Source organism: Schistocerca americana, chromosome 2 (genome assembly GCF_021461395.2).
Source record: "Schistocerca americana isolate TAMUIC-IGC-003095 chromosome 2, iqSchAmer2.1, whole genome shotgun sequence".
Taxonomy (NCBI): Eukaryota; Metazoa; Arthropoda; class Insecta; order Orthoptera; family Acrididae; genus Schistocerca; species Schistocerca americana.
Window position 1 is genome coordinate 162,491,459 of NC_060120.1, and position 14,219 is coordinate 162,505,677.

Genomic DNA, 14,219 nt, shown 5'->3' on the forward strand with positions numbered 1-14,219 from the left:
GGCCGCATGTTGCAGGTCCTGTACGGGCCTTTCTGGATACGGAAAATGTTCGATAGCTGCCCTGGCCAGCATATTCTCCAGATCTCTCACCAACTGAAAACGTCTGGTCAATGGTGGGCGAGTAACTGGCTCGTCACAATACGCCAGTCACTACTCTTGATGAACTGTGGTACCGTGTTGAAGCTGCAGGGGCAGCTGTACCTGTACACGCCATCCAAGCTCTGTTTGACTCAATGCCCAGGCGTATCAAGGCCGTTATTACGTCGAGAAGTGGTTGTTCTGGGTACTGATTTCTCAGGATGTATGCACCGAAATTGCGTGAAAATGTAATCACATGTCAGTTCTAGTATAATATATTTGTCCAATGAATACCCATTTATCATCTGCATTTCTTCTTGGTGTAGCAAGTTTAATGGCCAGTAGTGTATATAAACGATTTGGGAGACAATCTGAGCAGCCATCTTCGGTTGTTTGCAGATGACGCTGTCGTTTATCGACTAATAAAGTCATCAGAAGATCAAAACAAACTGCAAAACGATTTACAAAAAATATCCAAATGGTGCGAAAAGTGGCAGTTGACCTTAATTAACGAAAAGTGTGACGTCATCCACATGAGTGCTAAAAGAAATTCGTTTACTTCGGTTACACGATAAATCAGTCTAATCTAAAAGCCGTAAATTCAACTAAACTCCTAGGAAATACAATTACGGACAATTTCAATTGTAAGGAACACATAGAAAATGTTGTGGGGAAGGCTAACCAAAGACTGTGTTTCATTGGCAGAACACTTAGAAAATGTAACAGACCTACTAGGGAGACTGCCTACACTACGCTTGTCCGTCCTCTTTTAGAATACTGTTGCGCGTTGTGGAATCCGTACCAGATAGGACTGACTGAGTACATCGAAAAAGTTGAAAGAAAGGGAGCACGTTTTGTATCATCGCGAAATATAGGAGAGAGTGTCACAGAAATAATACAGGATTTGGGATGGATATCGTTAAAAGAAAGGCGTTTTTAGTTGGACGGAATCTTCTCACGAAATTCCAATCACCAACTTTCTCCTTCGAATGCGAAAATATTTTGTTGACACCGACTTACATAGGGAGGAACGATCACCAAGATAAAACAAGGGAAATCAGAGCTCGTACGGAAAGATATAGGTGTTCATTCTTCCCGCGCGCTATACGAGATTGGAATAATAGAGAATTCTGAAGGTTGTTAGATGAACCCTCTGCCAGGCCCTTAAATGTGATTTGCAGAGTAGCCATGTAGATGTACATAGGTGTAGAACCACTTCTGCTATCCGAGAACGGCCAGACCCACGATTCCATATGACGTCGTCCATGTGTGTACAAACTATATTTGTACATTCACTATGTATAGGGTGTTTCCGTGAGAGTGTGTAGAACTGTAACAGGATACAGAGAATGCTCCACTGAACTATTTGAGACAGGGAACCTGGGGTCGGAAATTACATGTTAAGGAGATATGGAAGCAAACTTGTTCGAAATGTTCGAATGTGTGTGAATTCCTAAGGGACCAAAGTGATGATGTCATCGATCCCTAGACTTACACACTACTTAAACCAACTTATGCTAAGAACAACAGACACACCCATGCCCAAGGAGGACTCGAACCTCCGGCGGGAGGGGCTGGTCAATCCGTGACATGGTGCCTCAAACTGCGCGGCCAGCAAATTTGTCCACTGCTTTGTGTGGCATTACTGTTTTCCAGCTTATTTACAACTAACATGCGTACAACGTTACACGTACTGTGCTATTTATTTACATGTACATTCTTTATTTCCTGTAAGAAACACGGAGGACGAGCCTGATTACCAGGAAGTCATACTGCAGGTTTTGTTTACTTTACTTGCCCGTAAGTTGATTCTGTTGTATCGTATATATGTTGTCTCATCACAGAACGTGTTATGAATCAATGACAGATCCACCCATTACTCAGTGCTATTCAGAGGCGTACAGTACAATACGATGGAGCAGTAACGATACAGTATTTCCTGGTCGCTGGATTGGAAGGAGAGGCGATATTCCATGGCCTGCGACGTCGTTTGACGTGAATCCCCTTGATTGTTTCCTATGGGGATATCTATACTCACTTTTGCATGAGAGCCCAGTGGATACGCAGACAGAATCGGTTGCCAGAATTGCATCTGCCTGTGATGTAATTCGAAACACACCTGGGAAATTTTGTCAGGGTGTGTCAGAATCTTGTTCGCCGATACCATGCTTGCATTGAGGTTGATGTTTGTCAATTTCAGAAATTTTGCGAGATACAGTACAAATGGTACGTTCATTGTCTTAATGATGGTATTCGCAGCTAAGTAATGTAAATAAAAAGGTGCACAGTAATGTGATTTTATTCCTATGATCTACTTAAGCTGGCTGCTCCGACCCCAGGTTCCCTACCCCAAAGTGTACCGTGGGGCACGCTCCATGCCCTGTTAAATTTGTGCACACTCTTGTGGAAACACACTGTATATTCCCCTACAGGGGAAATATTTTAATTGAAAGACACTTGCCCGGTAAAGTGTGCTCGGATAGCAGAAGTTGGTACATCTACATCTACATACATACCCCGCAATCAGTGCCTGGCGGATGGTACCTCGTACCACAACTAGCATCTTCCCTCCCTGTTCCACTCCCAAACAGAACGAGGGAAAAACGACTGCCTATATGCCTCTGTACGAGCCCTAATCTCTCTTATCTTTGTGGTCTTTCCGCGAAATGTAAGTTGGCGGCAGTAAAATTGTACTGCAGTCAGCCTCAAATGCCGGTTCACTAAATTTCCTCAGTAGCGTTTCAAGAAAAGAACGCCTCCTTTCCTCTAGAGACTCCCACCGAGTTCGTGAAACATTTCCGTAACACTCGCGTGATGATCAAACCTACCAGTAACAAATCTAGCAGCCCGCCTATGTCCTCCCTCAATCCGACCTGATAGGGATCCCAAACTCTCGAGCAGTACTCAAGAATAGATCGTATTAGTGTTTTATAAGCTGTCTCCTTTACAGATGAACCACATCTTCCCAAAATTCTACCAATGAACCGAAGACGACTATCCGCCTTCCCCGCAACTGCCATTACATGCTTGTCCCACTTCGTATCGCTCTGCAATGTTACGCCCAAATATTCAATCGACGTGACTATGTCAAGCGCTACACTACTAATGGACTATTCAAACATTACAGGACTCTTTTTTCCTATTCATCTGCATTAATTTACATTTATCTATATGTAGAGTTAGCTGCCATTCTTTACACCAATCACAAATCCTGTCCAAGTCATCTTTCATCCTCCTGCAGTCACTCAACGACGACACCTTCCCGTACACCAAAGCATCATCAGCAAACAGCCGCACATTGCTATCCACCCTATCCAAAAGATCATTTATGTAGATAGAAAACAACAGCGGACCTACCACACTTCCCTGGGGCACTCCAGATGATACACTCACCTCCGATGAATACTCACCATCGAGGACAACGTACTGGGTTCTATTACTTAAGAAGTCTTCGAGCCACTCACATACTTGGGAACCAATCCCATATGCTCGTACCTTAGTTAGGAGTCTGCAGTGGGGCACCGAGTCAAACGCTTTCCGAAAGTCAAGGAATATGGCATCCGTCTGATACCCTTCATCCATGGTTCGCAAGATATCATGTGAAAAAAGGGCGAGTTGCGTTTCGCAGGAGCGATGCTTTCTAAAGCCGTGCTGATGCATGGACCGCAACTTCTCTGTCTCTAGGAAATTCATTATATTCGAACTGAGAATATGTTCGGGAATCCTGCAACAAACCGATGTTAAGGATATTGGTCTGTAATTTTGAGGATCCGTCCTTCTATACAGGCGTCACCTGCGCTTTTTTCCAGTCGCTCGGGACGTTACGTTGGGCAAGAGACTCGCGATAAATGCAAGCTAAGTAAGGAGCCAATGCAGTAGAGTACTCTCTGTAAAACCGAATTGGAATCCCATCAGGACCTGGCGATTTATTTATTTTCAACCCATTCAACTGCTTGGTAAGGCGACAGCTCGCGACAAGCGCGAATTCCGGGTTCGAGTCACGTTCCGGCAGAAATTTTTATTACCGTCATTCAATTGTGCAGCTGAAGGTTCTCCATATTCGCAACTGCGAGTACATTTTATATGTGTTATTTGAAAACGTTTGAGGTGGCAGGCAGCACCAGAAGACGTAGCGGCAGTGCTCCAAGCTGCAAGTCCACGGTAGGTCAGATGCGAGTGAACAGGTCACCGCACGCGCGTGACGAGGCCGCCGGCAGACCGCAAGCCAGAGACGCCAAAGCCGTGGTCCGCGAGCCGACACATCAGCTTGCGCTGCCTCCGAGGAATGCCTGCGTTTGTGGGCAATCTCCGCGGTGGCGGAGTCTGACGGGAGGCTTGGCCGGCACTGTGGTGGGGGCAGTGGGTGGGGTCAGGGGTCTCCGGGGGGGGGGGGGGGTTAGTGGAGTGGGAGGGGCCTGCGTTGTTTAATTATCCGGATGCCACGTCCCAGCGGAATACCTCCGGCTCTGCGGTCGAGTTTAACAGTTCGGCACACCGCGAAAAATGGACGGAGGGACTGAGCCGCGACAGCGAGTCGTGACCGGGTAGGTTGATAGAGGTTGTGCGGGGAGGAGGGAGGAGGGAGAGGGGAGGTGGAAGCGCCTGTGTGAGCTTCAGTTTTGCGGCACGCTTCAAAGAATGGAACGTCGATACAGACTCATCACACGCGGAGGGGAATAGGATTTTCAGAGCGCCCGCCAGCTACTGTGTTCTGGGCCACACTTTTTATTATTTCCAAAATCACCTTATGCTTTCAACAACCCGTCATTTTCAAAGGTTACAAATTACAACGCAAAACAATGTGTTGTATTTTGTAGCCTTTGACAAATGATAGACTGTCGAAACGCGTAGGGCGAGTGTGGAACTAATAGAAAGTGTGGTCAATAGACCTGAAAGCTGTTAATGTGCATCCAAAAGGCGACATTGTATCAAAGCATTTTCATGCGAATTGCATCTGGTACTGTGTTGTTGGCTGCAGCAGTTAGCGACAGGACTACAAGCTGTCAACGATTCCGACTTACCACTAAATTCAGCATCTGAAAAACTACGCAAGAATTTTCATTTGGAATATCTTGTATAGGTGTTTCTGTTACGGCTTCTTCTGAAACGTAGTTACTTGTAACGTAAGATACTCAGTTGCTAACTCTCAGTATTAGTTCGATGTACTAAGTTGGCTGATACTGATTTTCCCCGTGAAACAGGAGACTTCCGCGCTGATTGACACCGACGGTAAAGAACTCACCGCGGTCTTCTATCCGCAGCAGGAACACTGTTACGTGCAAAACCAGCCACGCTGCCGCGAGAGTGTCGCCTGCTAGAGCGGCAGCACCACCAAGAAGAGAGACGGGTTCTTTAGTAACCGTGCACGAGCAGAAGTTGTCTGTTGCAAAATGTAAGTCAGTCCGTGTCTTATTATGAACTTCCTGTAGGACGTTAGTCGTGTCTTCAAGTCGTCGAGTGAGTTAGAAACAATGGCTAACAAATAGGCAGTAGTTAGTCTTCTGAAGAAATAGAACAATGAACAGAGTTATCGTGTATGAACAGAGACCACCTGACTGGATATTTGAACTACCATTTGTGTTCACGGACTGTAGTCAATGCAGACAGGACAAACCTACATTCCACAATAGTGTATCTGTTTTCGGGAAATTGTCGTAAATGATTAATTATGTCATTTTACGCCCCAGGTTAGCAGGGGGCGCTACTGCGCTGCTTGCTGGACTCGGGTAGGCGCGCTGGCCCCAGATCGAATCCGCTCGCCGGATTAACGACGAGGGCCGGTGTGACGGTCTGCCTGGAATGTGGTTTCTAGGCGGTTTTCCACATCCCAATAGGTGAAAAACGGGCTGGTCCCCACGTCTCGCCTCAGTTACACGACTCGCAGACATTTGAAAACGTTCATGGGGTTACACTAGGCACAGACAGCTGGGGTACACCAACTCCGTTCCGGGAGAGGGGGGGGGGGGGGGGAGGGGGTTACGAGGGGCAACAGGAACGGCATCTGGCCACCCTCTGACGCTGACATCGCCAAATTCATAGTAACTAGACCGACCCTGCATTGAAGTGAGACAAAGGCCCAAAGAAAATGATGATTAATTTTGTCATTTTATGCTCCTAACATGCCTTTTCCCCTTTTGAATTTCACTATTCTTTTACAAAAGAAGGAAATAAAATTCAAATAATTTTAACGCCTGCTAAAACGCTCTATTCGAGTCATGTAATAGCGGTGACGTCACTGGCTAGCTCGCTGCTCCTACTGTCAATGCTAATCCACGGTGAAGTCTTGATTTGGAATTTACGTTTCGGAAAACTGGTCAGAAATGGAATTTTGGACCATACTGTATAAATAAATCGACAAAAACTCCTGAAAAGTGATTTTTAGTGTACCAGAGAATGAGAAGACGCGTAAAACGTGGTTTCGCTGCATCGTCAAATTGCCACCACTTCGACGTAGAAGTTCACTAACTTAATTAAAAATTCGTTGCACTGTGAAGTTAAGATTAACTTATTTCCTAGATATGCTCTCCCACTGTTAAAAGAAGCATAGCGTCATTCAACGTAATCAAACTGCTTGTGAAAATTTTCGTTTCACCTAACTACACCTCCATTATTGACTAACTCAATTTTTAGAGCGGTAAACTGTCGAATTTTATAAGACGGTGTCTATAGATCGCTGGTTCGAATCTAGCCCAAAAGAGCATTTTAACTTATTTGTGAAACGACCCCACAGTCCTCTCGTTTGAAAACCAAATCACAATTACAAAACTTCACCACACCGATCAGCAACAGAATATTATTGTGTTTTCCTTGCTGTTTACATGCATATACATTTGCAATAGCTGTTCACACAAGTCACGTTCAAAAACATATTTACCCGTTAATGTGACCATACACTCTTTACTTTTTTTAAAAACTATGTTTTTATCTTCATACTGTCTAGCTAGAATCCTTATTATTTAAACTTTGGCAGTTACATCAGCCTACATAAAGAAGAAGTCTGTCTGCTTGAGACACTAACGTTAGTTTCCACTCACAAACATCGCAGCCCATATGTTTGCGTCACCTGCATATTGCACACGCTTTATATCTCTCAGTATAACCTCATCGTCCTACAGCTCTTAGTACTGTAGACGTATGGTAATATGTTCACTATTGGCAATGATTCCCAAAAAAGTGAATTGGTCGTTCGCAATGTAAATGCATTTGTCCTCTGTTGTTCGCTTCTCAGACTAAGACTGATGTGAAGCTATGTGTAATGCATCCGTCAATCGAAATAACTGGTACAATCAGTTCTTGCTAACGCTATTTTCGTATTTCGTGCAAAGCTTTTAAAGGAAGCTGTCAGGATTCGAACACGTCACCCTTTTCGTTGCTGTCGAATGTGCTAGCCGTTGCACCACGGAAAGCCTGATGAGTGCATTGTCTCTGCTCAGTGCCTTCTATACAGTAAAAGAGCACTAAGCACTACCAAGGATAATGTTGTTGTGCTCTGGGCCGTAGCTCATGACTCATGGTCGCAAATCTAGTTATAATATACAGACTAATTTGCATAAGTTCTACATTTCCTTAGTTTTGAGAGAGTTCAATGATGTTGCAGACAGCAGGGAAGATAATGTCGGTCTCTGCACATATCGCCACTCTATATGGGTGGAGCGTAAACGCATCAACTTTCGCAAGGCTTTCACTATCAGCGTTCATAAAATTCTCAGCGTTCACAAAATTCCTTGCTGTTGGTACTTAAAAGTTGTAAATGAGTTTTCCATCAGTAAATAGCTAAACTGTTTGCAGTGAAAGTAGGTAAAAGCCTCGTAACTTTGGCTAAGGCTCATATAACCCAAATGTAGCTTCGTCTTACTCCTAGCCTGTGACGTCACCAGAGCATCAGCCAACAACAGATCATGAGACCAGATGTTGATATTTAATGAATTTTAAGCTTTAATTACGTAAAAATAACAGATATTTTGACGAACTGCCTATTGGCTTCTGTCTCGGGTTCTTCGGCCGACGTTCATCTAATGATTTTTCTGACGTTTCGCCAGCACGAGTGGCTGGCATTGTCAAAGCTTCACCCTCCATTGCCGGTGATGAACTGGAGGCGAGCTCGCGGCCGCAGACTATATGTACCTGGCGCGCTAACGTCCGAGGGCTTCTCCGCGGTCATTTCCGGTGCGGTTCTCGTCTTGCTATCTGCGACGGTCGTTCGCTGCAGTACGGGAAGCCAGGATCCGTTTACCTTAAGGCTTTCCTCTTTCTTGTTGAAACTGTTCGCGTGTTTTTGGATTTCTACAGCTTCTCTGAACAAGCGCGTGTGATAGTGCTTCTCTACAGCCAGAACTTCCGTGTCGGCGAATTTTATTACGTGAATGAGACCGACCACGAAATAAAATTCGCCGACACGGAAGTTCTGGCTGTAGAGAAGCACTATCACACGCGCTTGTTCAGAGAAGCTGTAGAAATCCAAAAACACGCGAACAGTTTCAACAAGAAAGAGGAAAGCCTTAAGGTAAACGGATCCTGGCTTCCCGTACTGCAGCGAACGACCGTCGCAGATAGCAAGACGAGAACCGCACCGGAAATGACCGCGGAGAAGCCCTCGGACGTTAGCGCGCCAGGTACATATAGTCTGCGGCCGCGAGATCGCCTCCAGTTCACCACCGGCAATGGAGGGTGAAGCTTTGACAATGCCAGTCACTCGTGCTGGCGAAACGTCAGAAAAATCATTAGATGAACGTCGGCCGAAGAACCCGAGACAGAAGCCAATAGGCAGTTCGTCAACAAGTGGCCACGAAAGCCTTAACAATTTTGTAACAGATGTTTTGTTGGAATATTGACTGTAAATTCCATATAAATGATATAATCAATCAGAATAACAACAATCCGAACTATATTTTTAACGTAGGAAAATAGCCTATTGATGTAACCAGCGTTACCAAAGTTGAGTAATATATTTTACCATTTGCCATTGTGTGTTATTTTCATTGTGTCTGTGCTGCCCTAGAATCCACGCTAAGAGGGACCCCTTTATTAGTCTTTTTCAGCAGTAGCGAAATTTTGATCAGTGTGGTCGCACCCAATCCACAACAGTTTCCATATTGGTTAGCCGTGGTGCGTATATGATCCATTATGGTGCTGGGAGGCACGGTACTGGAGCGCCGATCCGCTCGATGCCGCCGGTCACCGTGCAATGCATGTACGTTGCGTACCAATAAATTCAGGCTCCACAGTGGATGTGGTATACCGTCCGCAAATTGCTAGAGTTGAAACGACTTTAGTACGACGCAGAACATGAATTTTGATTTCTGTTTGCGCATAATCCATGAACGAAAATTAACTTACATAGCCGGTCGTTGTGGCCGAGTGGTTCTAGGCGCTTCAGTCCGGAACCGCGCATCTGCTACGGTCGCAGGTTCGAATCCTGCCTCGGGCATGGATGTGTATGATGTCCTTAGGTTAGTTAGGTTTAATTAGTTCTACGTTCTAGGGGACTGATGGCCTCAGATGTTAAGTCCCATAGTGATCAGAGCCATTTGAACCATTTAACTCACATATTCGTTCATAATAAAGCAATTCAGTACTGCTCTGACTCCTTAGAGAAGCAAAGAACCGTCACTGCTTACGAGATACGCTCCCAGTGGTGAAATCGACAGTTTGCTAATTCTGACAGGGAGACTCTTCACTGACGCTCTTAGTCAGCGAAGTCTCAAAGTAGCTCCTCAGGCAATGCGTCCCCTTTCGCCACCCAGAGCAGTCTCCAGCACGCCGCGTGCCGGCTTCCATCTAGGCTTGCGGCAACCGCGTGTGATCTACCTGCAACGAACCCTTGCGCCCGTTGCCAAAGCAGTGCTTCCCACTACACGGGTCATGAAGCTGCCAGCCAATCGCCTGCAGTTCATACTCCGTATAGAGCACTGCTCTATAGCTTCCTAAAGCTTCGCCTACGACTAAGGCAACCACCAAACAAATACATATCTCCGCTTTTTGGAGGGGAACGTCGATCGTCGTTTCGCGTCATCAGATATGCGGAAGGTCTGCAGTTTGTGACTCTGACTCATTCCTCCGTATTAAAAGGACGCCTTCTTCTCTTGTAAGGCTGTTTTTTATCGGCATGAGTGCTCCTGGCCACAATTCAGCGGCCCCACCTCAGGGAGACCGCCTGTAGTGCAGTAAGACCGCTGCCTCCACACTCTTTGCTGTAGAGCAAACATCCCCCTCGGTCTGACACAACATGTTTCCGTTTCCAAAACATTCTTATGACTATCGCCGCCTTCTAAGGAAACCATAACCACCCAGCTCAAATTAATTCGCAAGCATGCAACACTACAGAAAACTGTTATCGCCTGGTGGTACCCAGTATCAAACAAGCAAATGAGAATATGATTACGTTGGCCTTCCCGGCGTAATAAGTCTTTAAAGTCTCTTCGGGTTTGCTGGCGGATCCTAAAATCAACTTGACTCGATATTTCGGCGATCCAACTGGTCGCCATCTTCAGGAAATGCTGCTTCTGCTGATGAGTCCCCCTGAGAACTGAAATGAGGATTATCCGTCACCCGTTGTCAATCGCTATCTCCTATCTAATAAATTACAAAAAGAACTGGTATGGCCTGCCGCGGTGGCTGAGCAGTTCTAGGCGACTCAGTCCGGAACAGCGCCACTGCTACGGTCGCAGGTTCGAATCCTGCCTAGGACATGGATGTGTGTGATGTCCTTAGGTTAGTTAGGTTTAAGTCGCTCTAAGTTCTATGGGACTGATGACCTCAGATGTTAAGTCCCTTAGTGTTCAGAGCCATTTTTGAGCTGGTGTGATATTACATGTATGGAGGCAATATATTGGCGCTTTACACTAAATCAATCAATTCTGAACAAGAAAACCTTATTTACAAAAATGAGAATGAGCAAACCTCACAGTGTAAATTCTCGAAAATAATATTACTTAAATTGCCTTTTATGCTCCCTGGTAAATGTATAGGGACACGGCAGGCGGACCCTATAGTATAAAAGGGAAGCAGTAACAGTAGACTGGTTTGGTAAGGGAAGCTCAATGACTTCGAACATGGACTATTCACCAGACACCAGGTGAGTAAAAAATCCATCAGGAACATTTCAACCCTTCCAGATCTGCTCAAGACGACTGTTGGTTGAGCGATTGTGAAGTGGAAACGCGAAGGAACAGCCACAGTTAAATCAAGATCAGGCAGATCTCTTGTTTTGACAGACCTAGACCGTCGAGATTTGCGGTTTGATACTAAAAAAGCACGTGAAATCAGCGGAAGGAAGCGCTCGTGAGTTTCAAGGCTGTACGAGCAGTCCAACTACCACAATGACTGTGCGTAGGAAGTTAAAGGGAATGAGATGTAATGGTCAAGAAGCTCCTCTAAAGCAACACCCACCTGTAACCAATAATAAAGGGTGCTTGAGGAGGTGTAAAGAGCGACACCACTGGAAAATGGAGATTGGAAACGAGTTATTTGGAGTCACTAATGAAGGTATAGCCCCGGTGGAAGGATATGGCCTTGGCGAATGTCTGAAGAATGTGCCAGCAGTCAAGAACGAATGTGACAGTTAGAGTCTGTTAGATTCGTTTCATATTAATTAACTTGTATTTCGTGTATCACGATCAGTCGTTTGTAATTTAGTTTTATGCTTCGTGTGTATCCCAATTCAGTAGTAAAGAATTAAAGTATCAGTTTATCCAGCAAGCACCTAGCCCTGAGTACACTACTGGCCATTAAAATTGCTACACCAAGACGAAATGCAGATGATAAACGTGTATTCATTGGAGAAATATAATATACTAGAACTGACATGTGATTACATTTTCACGCAATTTGGGTGCTTAGCTCCTGAAAAATCAGTACCCATAACAACTACCTCTGCCCGTAATAACCGCCTCGATACGCCTGGGCATTGAGTCAAACAGAGCTTGGATGGCGTATACAGGTACAGTTGACCATGCAGATTCAACACGGTACCACAGTTCATCAAGAGTATTGTGAAGAGCCACTTGCTCGGCCACCATTGACCAGACGCTTTCAATTGGTGAGAGATATGGAGAATGTTCTGGCCAGGGCAGCAGTCGAACATTTTCTGTATTCAGAAAGGCCCGTACAGGACCTGCACAATGCGGTCGTTCATTATCTTGCTGAAATGTAGGGTTTCGCTGCGATCGAAAGAAGGGTAGAGCCACGGGTCGTAACACATCTGAAATGCCACGACCACTGTTCAAAGTGCCGTCAATGCAAACAAGAGGTTACTGAGGCTCGTAACCAATGGCACCCCATACCATCACGCCGGGTGATACGCCAGTATGGGATTACGAATACACGCTTCTAATGTGCGTTCACCGCGATGTCGCCAAACACGGATGCGACCATCATGATGCTCCAAGGAGAACCCGGATTCATCCGAAAAAATGACGTTTTGCCATTCGCGCACCCAGGTTCGTCGTTGAGTACACCATCGCAGGTGCTCCTGTCTGTACTGCAAGGGAAACCGCAGCCATAGTCTCCGAGCTGATAGTTGATGCTGCTACTAACGTCGTCGAACTGTTCGTTCAGATGGTTGTTGTCTCGCAAACGTCCCCATCTGTTGACTCAGGGATCGAGACGTGGCTGCACGATCCGTTACAGCCATGCGGATATGATGCCTTTCATCTCGACTGATAGTGATACGAGGCCGTTGGAATCCAGCACGGCGTTTCGTATTACCCTCCTGAACCCACCGATTCCATATTCTGCTAACAGTCATTGGATTTCGACCAACGCGAGCAGCAATGTCGCGATGCGATAAACCGAAATCGCGATAGGCTACAATCCGACCTTTATCAAAGTCGGAAACGTGATAGTACTCATTTCTCCTCCTTACACGAGGCACCACAACAACGTTTCACCAGGCAACGCCGGTCAACAGCTGTTTGTGTATGAGATATCGGTTGGAAACTCTCCTCATGTCAGCACGTTGTAGGTGTCGCCACCGTCACCAACATTGTGTAAATGCTCGGAAAAGCTAATCATTTGCATATCACAGCATCTTCTTCCTGCCGGTTAAATTTCGCGTCTGTAGCACGTCATCTTCGTGGCGTAGCAATTTGAATGGCCAGTAGTGTACATTACATACATTTTCTGTTTCCAAATTTCCTTTCTTTCTTTATCCTATAAATGAGTGAGTGAGTACGTATGTTGAATTTGTTTTTCTATGATAGCAATACGACATCTGGCTGTTTGAGGCGGTGGCAACAGTATAGCCAATGTAGCTTTATCAGTGAAAACAAAGAGATTTGTAACCGTTCGGTAGTCATTGAATTGTAGTTAAGTTGGTGGCGAGAAGGACCCCTCTGGTCTCTTGCGGCTACCTGCGCCAAGTTCGCTGGAGGGAGAGCGTGCTCTCGTTACTCGGGCCTGGACCTTTGGTGAGAGAAGACAGCACTCTTAAGAGCGACTTGGCATTGGTGTGTGTGTTAATGTGTGATGGTGTGTAGCTATTCTAACTAAGGTACGCGTTTTTATGTATGTAGTACGTTCTTTCGGTCCTTGCTTTGTGTAAGCAGAACACGTGGTGTAGGAAGTTCGTTACTCCAGCACAGGTCTAAAATTCAGTTGTCTGACTTTTCTTTCAACTGATCTTTTCTGGTGTACGTGTGTTTTATTTCTTCCACTTTTCATTTCGTTTTAATTCTAGGATTGTCTATCTTCTTTGACAACACATCGAAATCATTTCACCGTGTGTAATTTTATTGTCATTTTCAAACTGTTTCATTCTTGATAACGCATGACATTTTATTGCTACTTGTATATCTACGGTTTTCATTTGTGTTCTCGAAATTTTCGAGAATCTTAGCAATTTTGCTTTGTCAACAGCATTTGCGGGTGTTTCACGCCAACTTAGCTTAGTTTCATAATTTCTTCGTCGGAAAGTGTTTCGTAGTATTCCTATTCACAGTAATTCAATCATAGCGATAGGGATGAACGTCTGAGCGTTTGACTTATCGTGACGGAGAAAATTCTTTGTTTCTCTATTCTTGACTCTAGTATGTTTGTGTGAACTTTTCCCGTATGTGCCTAAGATTTCCTTTTCATTTATCACCGCAATGTACCTCAGTACTCAGTATAATAATAATATTTGTGAGTTAATTCATTAATTAACA